General features: G+C 34.3%; 1 pseudogene; it reads right to left on the bottom strand.

Annotated features, from left to right (window-relative positions):
• Window positions 1-224: 224 nt before the first annotated feature.
• Window positions 225-14,042, bottom strand: part of LOC138385698 (oxysterol-binding protein-related protein 9-like) — a 78,957-nt pseudogene continuing 65,139 nt past the window's right edge.

The raw sequence follows: 14,042 nt of genomic DNA, 5'->3' as shown, positions 1-14,042 counted from the left end.
CAGAGCTTACAAAACAAATGTACTCATTTTTTTTTTTTTTTTTTTTTGAGGAAAAAAGGAAAACATTTCTTGATTGAATGGTTCATCTGCATTAGAAAATCCAGTATTCCTGAGCTAGGAACCACTGCAATAAAAAGGGAGTGAATAATTTCTCCCAAAGGAAGATTGTTGCTTAATTGTGCCTACTGCTCTGCTTATTAGGTATAAACTTTGCATTTACCAACCTAATGCTTGGCAGCACCAAAACATTTTAGTAATGGTTCATCGTAAATCCAACATTCTCCATCTTCATGAAATAACCTTGTTTCCTTGTCATTGAATTTCCTTTTCCTTCTTTCCTCAAGCTTCTGTTTTTTGTCTGTCTTCAAATCCGTGCTTTGTTTCAGTTTTGCATCAATGTCTCTTATTTTTAAGGTGAAAATGACATCCTCCCAAAGGCATCAGGAGTTATCCTCATTCTGATCTTCCAACGTCCTCACTTTCTTCTTGATTATAGGGAACTACTTGGTATGTACAAAGAAAGTATTTCCCTGTGTATTTTGCATACATTACACCATTCTATTCCCCTTCAATCGAGCGAAAAGACTTCTTGTCATTTGAAGAAAAACATCTCAGTGGTAATTCTGTGTTTCTTGCCCGTAGTGTGGAAGATGTTATTTGCACAGCAGTCCAATTTTGAAACAATGTCATATTCTCCTCCTAATTTCTTTATTTTTCCTTTTTTTAAAATTTTTATTTTTTTATTTCACAATATTAAGGAGATACAAATGTTTTAGGTTACATGGATCGTTTTTGTAATGCTTCAGTCCTGGCTGTAGGTGTGCCTGTCACCCAAATAGTGTTCACAGTACCCATTAGGTTGATTTATTTCCTTCTTACTTCCACTCTCCCCGCTGGTCACTTTCCACTGCACTGTGAATATAGACCTGTAACCTTTGGGGAATGTGAGAATTTAATGCTCATCATGTTCTGGACACAAGACAGCTCTGTCCTATGCTATACACCCCAATTCACAGCTCATGGAATTTTGATTTTGTAGAGATATGAATATTGATGTCTTCCCAAAACACTCAGCATAAAAGGCTAAAATGGGGAAACCTGCTCAGCCATGAATGTTATGCTGTTTTGGGAAACCAAGGGAACTTGTCCTTCTAAAACTAATCCTTCAGTATCACTCTATAATGTCCAGTGACACTGAAAGATCTCACTTGAAATGGGGTTCTATGACATTTTAGCAAGCAGTTTTTTCCTTCCTGCATTAAAGGCTGAGAGATACTAATTTACAGCCTGAACCCTTTGATCATTGGGATCCTTCTGGTCACAAACAGATCCAAATGTGCAAAACAGTCTGCAGATATTTCAGAGAGATCTTCTTTCAAGAATAAATGTTGAAAGAAATACCTTAGAGAGAGCCACTCCAAGCCTGACTTGTGACAAGAGATGCATGAATATGCTCTTACGCTCCTCCACTGACCTTGCCTCCCATCATCATCTCTATCATCACGTGAATAGAAAACAACAGCATCACTTCTTCCATTGGATGTGAAATAATTAAGTGATTCTGTGGTAACTGGACACTTTAGACTATTTCCTGAGTTGCTGTGTGTAAAGACTGAAGCAGATCCAGAAGACCATTAAGCACTTTGGAGATGAGACACTTTGATGGACTTCGTCAGCATCACAGAATTCATCTTTACTGCTGGAATGGAGAGCTCTGGGCCTGCATCTGCGGACAAATTGGCATGGGTTGTAAAAGTGAGGCTGCAACTAGGTAGTAAATGGCCACTGTACTATTTGGTATTGAAGTCTGATAGCTAATATAGGTCCAACTGTAGTTTCCTATCAAAGTCTTGAACACTAGAAATAAATCCTGAATCTAAAACCCAGGGGCCACCAGGGAGGCAACAGGGAGAGCACAGTCTAGCCCTGGGAAGGCAGTAGGGACCCTGGGACTCCGGTGTGGGGACTAGCCCCTCTCTCAGACCTCTGGTCTACTCAAACTACAAGTGGCCAATAAGAAAGTCAATTGTCAAAGTCCTGCTATTCATGCTTCCAGAGGAGGGAGCTGGGGCTGCTCCTGAGCACCCCTCTTTGTTTCTCCCTTTATTGGATCAATCCCTGGGTTGTGGTTCAGGGGTCCGTATATCACTCCTTTTAATTGCTATTTTTCTTTCCGAGTTTCTCCCTGTGTTTTTGTGAGTTTTACATGTGCATACTTAGAAATACATAAGCAAAGAAAAAAAACTTAACTTTCTAAAATCCAGCCAGTAACAACTAAATAGGATCCACCAATATGTGAAATTGCTGCATCTGGTAAGGCATCAGTATGTTACACTGAAATTTGCAACATTTAATAAACACGTATTATGTGACTGGCATTTTGCTAGACATTTTCAAATATGTGACTTCATTTTAAAAATTAAATGACAGAAAATCTCATTTAAAAATGTATATCCTTCATAATATTATGAGCAAACTGTAAGTCAAGAATAAAAATATAGAGTTCTGTATTAATTTATACAAGAGCTTTTGTATGCCAAATAAAGTAAAAATCAGTAATGGTAAACAATATTGTCACAACACAATTCTCCATATAATATTGATACTCTCAGGGATGAGGCCACTCCCTTTGACTAAGAGATACTATATTTAAAGATAATACTTTTTTGAATTCACAGTAATTAAAACCTTATGTGGGAGATAAATCCTGTTTATTTTTTGTCTCAGATGCCAGTTACAATACATATTTTACTTCGACCATCTGACGGGAACATCTGTTACCTGTTTTGTTCTGGCTTCTGAAAGCTTTCTTTTTAAGGTGGCTGATCCCCACTATGTGTTTTATGATATACAAGTGGCATCATAGCACATAGCAGATGTTCTTCAGCATCAGGATACATGCCTTTCATTGACCAAGGCAGCAAATCTTTTTAATTCATCAAGTAACATAAGGATTCTTTAGTAATCTAGTCTTTAACACCTCTACTCCACACACAGAAAGACTTCCTTTGGTTACAAATACCTAAAGAAGACCACATTTGCAACCCTTATTTCCCAGGTATTACTCCTTGAGCCTAGAGAAGAGCAAAAAGTCAAAATCATAGTATGTGAGAAATGCAATAACAATATAGCTCATTCTAATTGTTTTTGTGAAAAGATAAAAACATTGTTAAACCTAAGAAAGAAATAATGCCAGTGGCAGTTCCAGTTTAGTGGGTATCAATCAAGTGCCACATGGTTTACATATTCAAGGAAGGAAGGGAGGATCAAAGAGATGGTGTGAGGTGTGTCAATCCACTTAGCTAGTAAATGCAGTCTATGGCTCCCTAATGTTAAAAATCATGTGCTTTCTCCACCTTTATATTGTTGGATTTATGTATTGTCACTAGAGAAGTGATAAAGACAAGAATAAAAACAAAATATTCAATGCATACTGTCATCTGTTATTCTGTCTGTAACATCAAAGGTGGTTTTGGTAGATGATCTTCGAAATGACCATCCTCAACCATCACCAGTTCCTTTCCTCTGTGTGTTTGCGTTGTGGTCACACCCTTTCTCTTGAATTCTGCCTAGCCTGAGGCCCTTGTTTGATCAATAGAATGTAAAAGTGATCTCTAGGACTTCAGAGACTGAATATCTAGAAAAACATTCATATGAAAAAAACTTTATAATGTCCACCTGTTAATCTTAGAAGATTCAGGGGGAAGTCATTTGTCATGTGAAAAGTCTGGCTATCTTGAGAAAGCCACACTGTGAGGAAGCCCAACTTAGCCATGTGAAGAGGCTTAAATAGTGAAAGAGATGCCCAAGGAGCCAACTATGCCAGCTATTGCAGCCCAGAAACCAGAATGGAAATGAAGAAGCCATCTTGAACATTCCTGCCTCAGCAGAAGAGCACGTGAAGAAAAACCAAGGGTCCCATGTAACAGGCAGAACTGAAACCCTAGACTGAGAACACAGTAGACCCATTTCAGATATTCACAACCATATGACTAACCCCAGCTAAGGACTCATGGAGGGTATCATGGAGACAAGACATGCATCCTTGCTGTACCCAGCCCAGACCCATAAAACTGTGTGCATTAGAAAAGAATGTTTTAACCAAGAAATTTTGAGTGTTTTCTACATAGTAATAGATACCAAATTAATGGTGTTTTGAGAAAGAATGCTTACTATGCAAGATGCCGTATTTATCATCCACAAATTCTCTTTCTTATATCTGCTAATAAAAGACATTTTATTACTATTTTTAAAAATGTGCTATTTCTTTTTTGAAAAATATACCTTTGTATACTCAGAAAGAAGAAATAAATAAGTAGTATGTATCTGAGGGTAAGGAGAATGTCCATTTTTTAAAATTTTTAAATTATAAGGGGCAGTCAGAGAAGTTATCTCCAAAAGTTACTTAAAAATTTTTAAATAAAATTCAACTTGTTCTATTGTCATTTCCATCTCTAAGGTTATCTTTTAAAATCAATTACAAAACATACATATTGAGACATAAACATGGTATTACATACAGAAGCCATATTTGAGTTAGTGAAAATTAAAATGAGCTATATCCCTCTTTCATTATTGTCAGTGTCTGAAAAAAGCATTGACATAAAAATTACCCAGACACTCCCCTTTTCATTCCTGTCTGTTCCCTAGGCTGTCAAAAATGCTAGCTATCCTAATCCACACATTTTGATTAGGTTCAAAACCATATGACTTCAGGCAGAAAGATATTTCAGGCCAATTGGAGGCCCTTAGGGAGAGCATGACTGCTCAGCCTGATTTATTCCGTGTGCATAACCACAGGAGCATAATATCTCAATGAATAAATGTATCTATTTAGTGCTGCTTACTTACACCACTTTTAGTAGTAACAGAAAGTGCTTTATTTACAAGAATGTATATTGTAGTCCTTTTTTTTTCTTTTCTTCAAAATTAAATACATATTAAGTGAAAGAAACATAAAAATCATTTTTTACTATAATAAAATTGTTTATTAATATATAAATATATATTTGAGATTTGTATCTATCTATCATGTATTTCCCTCTAAAACTTCATACATGGGCACTCAAATATCTGCTTTGGAAAATATGCCTTTTTTTTTTTTTATTTCAGCTCATTATGGAGGTACAAAAGTTCAGGTTATATATATTGCCCATGCCTCCCCATCCCCCCGAGTCTGAGCTTCAAGCGTGTCCATTTCCTAGACAGTGCACATAGCACTCATCATGTAGGTATGCACCCATCCCCTCCCCCCACCCCATCCCCCCCAGTCAGAACTTCAAGCCTGTCCATTCCCCAGGCAGTGCGCATCGCACTCATCAAGTAGGTATACACCCATCCCTTCCCCCTAGCCCCCACCTCTGTCCAATACTCAATTGGTGTTATTCCCAAATGTGCACTCCTGGAGAGAGTTGGAACCCATTCTATTAAGTGAAGTATCCCAAGAATGGAAAAAACATAAAAATCTTAAGGAAATAGGGAGGGCTATTAGCTAAAGATTCTCCACCTGAGTTGGGAATTCAGGTCTTTAGGAAATTGGGATTGAACATAGTCATCTGTGAGTGATTATAAAAGTAGACAAAATTCACCATTAGGAATTAAAATGTGGTCCAATCCTTGGTCTGCATGTTCTTGTTAAAAAACCTCACCATTTTAAAACTATTGTAGGGACACATGTGTTTAATGTCAGAAACATCTGGGAAGAATGTGTTTAGTTTGATCAACTAAAAGTTGCTTTTTTGTTTTTTTATCTAAATCTCTGATCTGTTTAGATAGTGATTTTTGATGCCTGTTGTGAAAGCAGAAGCATTGCAGTTGCAGGATGAAATGAGGTATTTAGATCATTTTTCTGTGTAAAAGAAAGATGTACTTCACTTGAAATAATTCAAGATAAAACCAGGCCATCACTCTATTGTCTAGAGCAGATATCCACAAACTTTTTGTAAGGGGCCAGATAGCAACAATTTTAGTCTTTTTTAATTATTATTATATAGTTATTTTTTATTTCAAAATATTATCAGGATACAAATGTTTGTAGTTACATAAATCTCTATTGTAAAGCTTGAGTCAGGATTATAAGTATGCCCATCACCCAGAGAATGTTCATTGTACTCATTAGGTAGTTTTTCACCCACCCTCTCCTCCCTCTTCCCACCTGCTCAACTTCCGCTGAGTTTTACTCCTTCTGTGCACATGTGTATTCATTGGTTAGTTCCAGTTTAATAGCAAGCATATGTGGTGTTTGTGTTTCCATTCTTTAGATACATCACTTAGGATAATGGTCTCCAGTACCATCCAAATTGTTGCAAAAGGCATTAATTCATCCTTTTTTATGGCTGAATAGTATTCCACGGTATGCATATACCACATTTTGGTAATCTACTCATGAATTGGTAGGCACTGGGTTGATTCCACATATTTTCAATTGTGAATTGTGCTGCAGTAAATATTCAAGTGCAGGTGTCTTTTTGATAAAATGATTTATTTCCTTTGGGTAATTCCCAGCAGTGGGATTGCTGGATTGAATCATAGATCTACTTTCAATTCTTTGTGCAATCTCCATACTGTTTTCCATAGAGATTGTAATAATTTGCAGTCCCACTAACAGTGTATAAGTGTTCCTTTCTCTGTACATTCATGCCAGCATTTATTGTTTGCGGACTTTTTAATAAAAGCCATTCTGACTGGTGTAAGTTGATATATTATTGTGGTTTTAACTAGCATTTCCCTGATAATTAGTAATGTTGAACATTTTTTAGTATGTTTATTAGCCACTTGTCTATCTTCTCTTGAAAAGCTTCTCTTTATGTGTTTTGTCCACTTTTTAATGGGGGTGTTTGATTTTTTTCTTGCTAATTTGCTTGAGTTATTTACAGATTCTGGTTATTACTCCTTTTTTTTTAGATATATATCTTGTGAATATTTTCTCCCATTCTGTAGGTTGTCTGTTTTCTCTCTTATTTCTTCAGCTGTGCAGAAGCTTTTTAATTTAATCAAATCCCATTTATTTATTTTTGTTTTTGCTGTGATTATCATTGAAGTCTTCTGCATAAATTTTTTGCCTAAGCCAACATGTAGAAGAGTTTTTCCTACATTTTCTTCTAGCATTCTTATGGTTTCATATGAAACCATAAGAATGCTAGACTACATTTAGTTCCTTTATCCATCTTGAATTAATTTTTGTGAGTGGTGAGAGGTATGGATCTTGTATGTGGCTATCCAATTTTTCCAACACCATTTATTGAATAGGGTTTCTTTTCCCCAGTGTATGTTGTGGGCTTTCTCAAAGATCAGTTGGCTATATGTGAATTGTTTCATATCTGGGTTCTCTGTGCTGTTCCATTGGACTATGTCTCTCTTTTTGCTGCTGCTCCATGCTGCTTTGGTTACTATAGTCTTTTAGTATAGTTTGAAGTCTGGTAATGTGTTGCCTCCAGATTTGTTCTTTTAGCTGAAGATTGTGTTGGCTGTTCTGGCTCTTTTCTGGTTCCAAACAAATCATAGAATTATTTTTTTCTAAATCTGTGAAATATGACATTGGTATTTTGATGGGGATTGCATTGAATCTATAAATCACTTAGGGTAGTATGGACATTTTAACAATGTTGATTCCACTGATCTATGAGCATGATATGTTTTTCCATCTGTTTCTGTCATCTGTGATTTCTGTCCTAGTGTTTCATAGTTCTTTTTGTTGAGATTTTTCACCTCCTTGATTCTTCTAAAAGCTAGGAGCTTGATGCTTCTAAAAGCAAGGAGCTTTCACCTCCTTGATTCTTTTAAAAGCTATAACTAGGTGTTCTTTAACATTTCTCATATCTGTAAATAAAAGTGGGTTCCAAAGCTTTGATACAGGTGACAGCCCCATATAGGAACAGGCTGTTTGGTGTAACTAACCATATGTGCTTTTGTGTTAATATAGAGACTCCTAATATAGAACATGACATCAATGATGGAGTTTAAACTCCATCAGACTGTACAATTAGGTCCTCTATGATGTTACTAATAATCTAAGCCCTTCCACTGCTCCTCATTGTGTTGTGCCACATCCCAATAGATAATATTCAAGGTAGCCTTTGAATCTTTTTCCTTGAAGCTAAGAATTGTAGGTAGGCTAAATAAGTATTTTAAACTCTTTGCCAAATATAATCTCATGCTCTACCCTGTCCATTTTAACCCTGGAACTTCTTATGAGGTAGCAACATGCATTAAGTAAATTGTAAAAATTAATTTCAAATAATGGTAGTGGTAAACAGAACACTGTGCTTAGAATGGCACTGGCCTAGGCCCCATCTTTCATTATAATGTAATATAATATATAACAGTATTTATGTGTATATATGTATGCATATATAATAGTTATGCATATGTTATATACATATATATGGTGTATGTATATATTATCTATGTATACCCATATATGTGTAATGTGCATTTCTTTTTAATAATTATCAGAGTCATTCTGAGTTTATATCATATACACATATTTGTAAAACACTCATATATTAGTATGGCATACTTTATTATGCTACCTTTTCATATTAACATATTTAAAATCAGACTAAATCTGGAAATTAATAGACATTATATTAAATAGAGGTAGATAAGTGCACTAACAAATGATATTACTTGAGATTAGAAAGGCAAAATCTACAGATGAGACAAATAATAAAAAGCAAAACTGGCATCAGGTATGAAAAGCATCATGAGTTTATCAGACTAGTGAAAAGGGTGCTAAAATAATGATTTAAGTAAAAGTTACATTTCTAAAATAAAATTTTTCTTATGTTTGAATAAAATACATGTCTATGCAGGTAAACTGATACCTTTCATAAAATTAAATTCACATAAATATCATGAAAGATGCATGTAGTTTCTCTGTCCAAATAATTGAAAGTGCCAAAAGAAGCAGGTACCAAAATAAGCAAGCCTCAATGGGTCTACTTATGCAAACTGATATTACAATACTGCCAAGATGACTAAATTCTAGTGTTATCAGAATTCATGAAATGCAGCTTGTCTCAAAGTGCCTGAGAACTCCTTCTGCAGTTTCAAATTAGATTCTACTATTTTATGTGGTTGCTTTGTTGAGTGAAATCTAAATTTAAATTGTATCAAATTTATAACCTTTTCTTTCTTAAGAAAAATAAATGTTTTGCTAACTTATTCTTATGTCTTATTGAAAATATTACATTATATTTTTATTAACTTAAAATCGATATGATGGGCTAGTATAAAAATGTTGCAGAATTTAATTAAGATTGTGCTTCTCTAACTTAATTCTGCTCAGCAATATAATATACATCAAATAGTGGATTTTTGATAGAAACAATGAATTCAAATTTAAATTTTCAGGTTGTTATCCTCATTTGCATTACTCAGCACACAAAATGTTTAAGGTTTTCTTTTTTTTTTTTTTCAGACATCCACAATATCGATAAAGATGTCATACATGCACAGAACATTTCAGAAACAGAATACAGCTGGCATTTCAGCCAGAAAGACAATTTTCCTTAGGGGCTCTTTCATTGCTTTAACACTAATCTATGACAAAAAGGTCTTGTCAGATTCTTATTGCATTTAAGAAGCTTTTGGTGAGATTTGTATTGATCTAGAATAAGGCAACTGACAACATTGCAATAAATTTTTACTACTTAGTACTGATCAATATGTGGTTTTCCTCTCAAACTTTTTGCAGAAAATTGCCTTAATTTTTTTCATATATGGCCAAGATGCTGTTGAGTTAATATCTTATTCAAAAGACTGCAATGTTGAATGAAGAGAAAAGAATTTATTATACTTTGATCTGCATTTCTCAAGGATAAGTTTTATCTAATATAATGTATATTAAATACACATACAGAGAAAGACACACACAAAAACACATACAGATAACACAGATATTGGCAGATAATCCAAGGACCTACATATGCTATTTTTTAATTGATCACCATATGTATCTATTAATTTTATTCATGCCATTTTAAGAACATAAGGAATATCATTTCCTGATACGGAGTTATTGCCCCTAAGTATTTGATAAGGAATTGAAATGAGAGAGTAAATATTCCACCATCTTCTACTCACACATAGATTTTATGACTCTCTCCCTTCTCTTATGTGCTTTAAATATTCAAGGTTTTAAAACAACTTGATGTTTTAATTATTAATATTTATTTTCAGAAGCATTTTTGCATTCCGCTTTCTTTCTTGCATTATCTTGATTTATTATAACTCTTCAAATTCAATTCTCTATCAATCATATGCCTGGCCGAGGAGATAGCTAGGCTAAGGTAGAAACAGAGAAAATAAAAAAAAAAATTTCTTCAAAAATGAAGTAAAAGCTGAAAGTGGAAGAGTAAGTATATACGAAATTTCACATTTTCATTACAGCATATTTTTAATAATGATTTCTATTGCATCTACAAACATCTTCCTATAACTAGTGCCTAAGAAAGAATTGTCATATTTTAAATTATTTATTTACCTATAAAACTTTTGAACAACAGTCTTTATTAAATCATTTTAAATAACTGAAATCTCAATGGAAAAAAAGTTACTAAGTGTGTTTTATTTGTTGAGAATATTTAAATATTTAAACCATAGAGATCAATAAAATGTCTTCTCTCCCTTTTATGTCCTAAAAAGATATTTTTATCCAATATATCTCATATAATCCTGAGCTATTCAACTGAGCATTTTATTCACTTGCTTTTAAAAATCATAGTGTATTAAATATACCTTTATGTTTAAATTTTGTTATATTTATAAAATTATATTGTTACATTATATATTTTTAATGGTATTAATGAATTATTAATTTATTATATTATGTTATATATACCTTCTATGTTTAAATTGTTTCAGGATGTTTCTGGGGAAAACGTTCAATTCATAAATTCTCTATTTTATGAAATATTTAATTGATTTTTCAGTCTGTTTTGGTAGGAAAAGTGATTTTGATTTCAGGCTGACATGATACTTATGAGACACTATGGCCTTAACTCTGCACGAAGCTTACTTAGCTCTAAGAACAAGAAACAACACAGCATGTATAGCAACAGCATAGCAGTGATTTCATGACCACCAGACACAACTTCTGATGTCTATGTCTCTCCACATTTTGTTCATGTACAGTAAATGAGATGAGGCTAAGTTTATACAGGCCATTACACTTCATAGAAGCCATCAGATCTCAGATTTCTTCAGCTTTTACATATATATAGCTAGTCACGCCCTACTCCACCCACTGGCCACTAAACTTGTTCCCATTCTCAGAGAAAACTAATTCTCATAACTACTAGTTATGTATTACTTAACATACAAACTCAGTAATTAGATACAAATGATTGGTACAGTCATTGTTTTTGGCTAGATTTTATTTTATTTGAATCTGTTGTAAGTAGCTTCTTTTTTTTTTTTTTTTTTTTTGAGACAGAGTCTCACTCTGTTGCCCAGGCTAGAGTGAGTGCCGTGGCGTCAGCCTAGCTCACAGCAACCTCAAACTCCTGAGCTCAAGCGATCCTCCTGTCTCAGCCTCCCGAGTAGCTGGGACTACAGGCATGAGCCACCATGCCCGGCTAATTTTTTCTATATATATTTTTAGCTATCCATATAATTTCTTTCTATTTTTAGTAGAGATGGGGTCTCGCTCTTGCTCAGGCTGGTCTCGAACTCCTGAGCTCAAACGATCCGCCCACCTCGGCCTCCCAGAGTGCTAGGATTACAGGCGTGAGCCACCACGCCCGGCCGTAAGTAGCTTCTTAATAATTGCTCTAGTTGATGTTGCAAGAGAGATTCAAACAAGGTTCAGTGTTTCACTGCTCTAAGACTAGAGGAAAGGCCCAATATCAGTTTATTATTTTATTCTTCCACTTAGGAATTCAATTTAAATATCCAAAATGCTAAAATGGGGAACATTGTTGTCTCTCTGAAATATTATAGTCCTTAAGATAATTATGCTGTAACAATAGATTATTGTGCCTTTATATGATTTTAGTTAGGATATTTACTTTTTTATATTGGAGGTCTATAAGACTATAAGTACAAGTTGTAGGCTTTTTTTTTCTTAAAAGTTATTTTGATTATAGTTCTATGTAAAAATAAGCTATTGTAATATCTTTGACTTGTGTAATACCTTTCTTTCCAAACGCTTATAAAACTACTCCAAAAAGTTCATTTCATTAAATGCTTCCAGATAATTTGCACATTACTTTTCGGATAGAGTTGTGTTTAATTAAGGAAAGATAGGAAGCCTTGTAGCTGTTTCTAAGTGTTCAGACTAAACTTTATATATAGCACATCAAAAATGTTGGCTAAAATATCTTTTAATCACATTGAGTACAGCCTAACTCCAAAACATAAAAATTCAGTAGAGAACAGAAAAAAATAATATCACAATGTGAAGCTACAGAATTGAAGGAAGGATGATGTCGGAATTTGCCCTGGGTTAACTGCCAGTCTTGTTGGCTTATTGCCTAGGTTTTAATGGGCCACATGTCAGGAACAGGAGGTAATTCCTGATGCCCTGGAAGGGTGAGAAATAGGATTTGAGAGTCCTTATGAAAACCAGAATCCACAGAGTATGGTATAGTAAGTATATGAATCAGGGGAGGGGTAAAGATGAAGAGGAGAAGAAGAAGGAGAAGGAAGAGAAAGAGAAGGAGGAGGAGAAGGAGGAGAAAGAGGAGGAGGAGGAAGAGGAGGAAGAGGAGGAAGAGGAGGAGGAGGAAGAGGAGGAGGAGGAGGAGGAGGAGAAGGAAGAAGAGGAAGAAGGAGAGGAAGAAGGAAGAGGAGGGAGGAGGAGGAGGAACTACTCATGATAGAGAAAGACATTGAAGAAGTTTTCTGAAGTTGGCTTTAAGTCTAGTGGAGTGTAAGAAAAAAGCTATTTAAAAAGTATTTTATTATTCTTCCTCTCAAGCAAAAATTTATTTATTTTTGAGCCCAGAATTCACAATAATTTTATGGTTTTAAAATAACCCAATCACAAATTGTAAAGTGGTTCTTCATTGATAGAGCTTCACGGTTCATATCCAAGTAAATAAAAAGTCCTTTCTGAAGGGAAGCATTTTGAATTTAAACCATGAAGAATATCTACAGATAACATTTCAGGATAAAATGCATTTATAATTTTAAAAAATCCTAAACACGTAGGAAAGCAAGCCCCAATGAGTTGGAGCAAAAGAAAAGCAAACTGAAAAATCAGACCCATAAATTATGCAGAATTATAACATACAGAATTTAATAAATTATTAATATGTTTAAAGCTATTAAGAATAGATCTTTTAAAAGCATAGGAAAACCAGGCTGTAAAATGGATAAGGTATATTTGAGGTAAATAATTAAAAATTATAAATGAAATAAAAATAGAAAAAAACAATTAAATGGGAAGATTGTTTCTCTGATAATGGGTAATGGAGGACTAATTTGTTTTAAATCATTCCTCTTACTGAAAACCAATATAAAATATGAAAAGGAATAAATTGTAAATAACTGGTTGTAGGTATTGGAGAGCTACCCAAGTAGGAAACCTTTGAGAGAACAAAGCCATGGAGGGAAAGAACTACAAGAGAAGTGAGCCAAAAATAGGGTACTGCATTTTTTCCCTCAAATGTATTGCCTTTTTCAATAACAGTGGTCAACTTTGGACAGAATCACATGACCAACATTGAAACTCTTTGAAAACATTGGAATTCAGTTCCTAAGGAGAAGGGGATCTAGAAAAATAAATGGTTTGTGTTTTACCACTGTGTAGTATTAATACCAGAATAGATAATTTTATTAAGAAACAGTAGAGAGACTAGACAAGGACCCATATTATGTATAAAATCAAATCTTGGCATGTGCTTTAGCTGGCATTTCTAATCAGTGGAAAGAAGATAGAAAATTCAATAAAGGGTGGTAGAAAAAACTGTTTCTTCCTTATGGATATATAGAAAAAAAATTCCATGGGTCCTCACTTGTAAACTTTGTAACATCAGGCTAACGACTCTAAAAATATTTTCTTAATAATGTCCTCATGGCCCTTATAGCAATAAACT

The sequence above is a fragment of the Eulemur rufifrons genome, chromosome 7 (genome assembly GCF_041146395.1).
Source record: "Eulemur rufifrons isolate Redbay chromosome 7, OSU_ERuf_1, whole genome shotgun sequence".
In the NCBI taxonomy this organism is placed as follows: domain Eukaryota; kingdom Metazoa; phylum Chordata; class Mammalia; order Primates; family Lemuridae; genus Eulemur; species Eulemur rufifrons.
The sequence above is the reverse complement of the archived record's forward strand: the minus strand, read 5'-3'. Positions and strand labels throughout refer to the sequence as shown.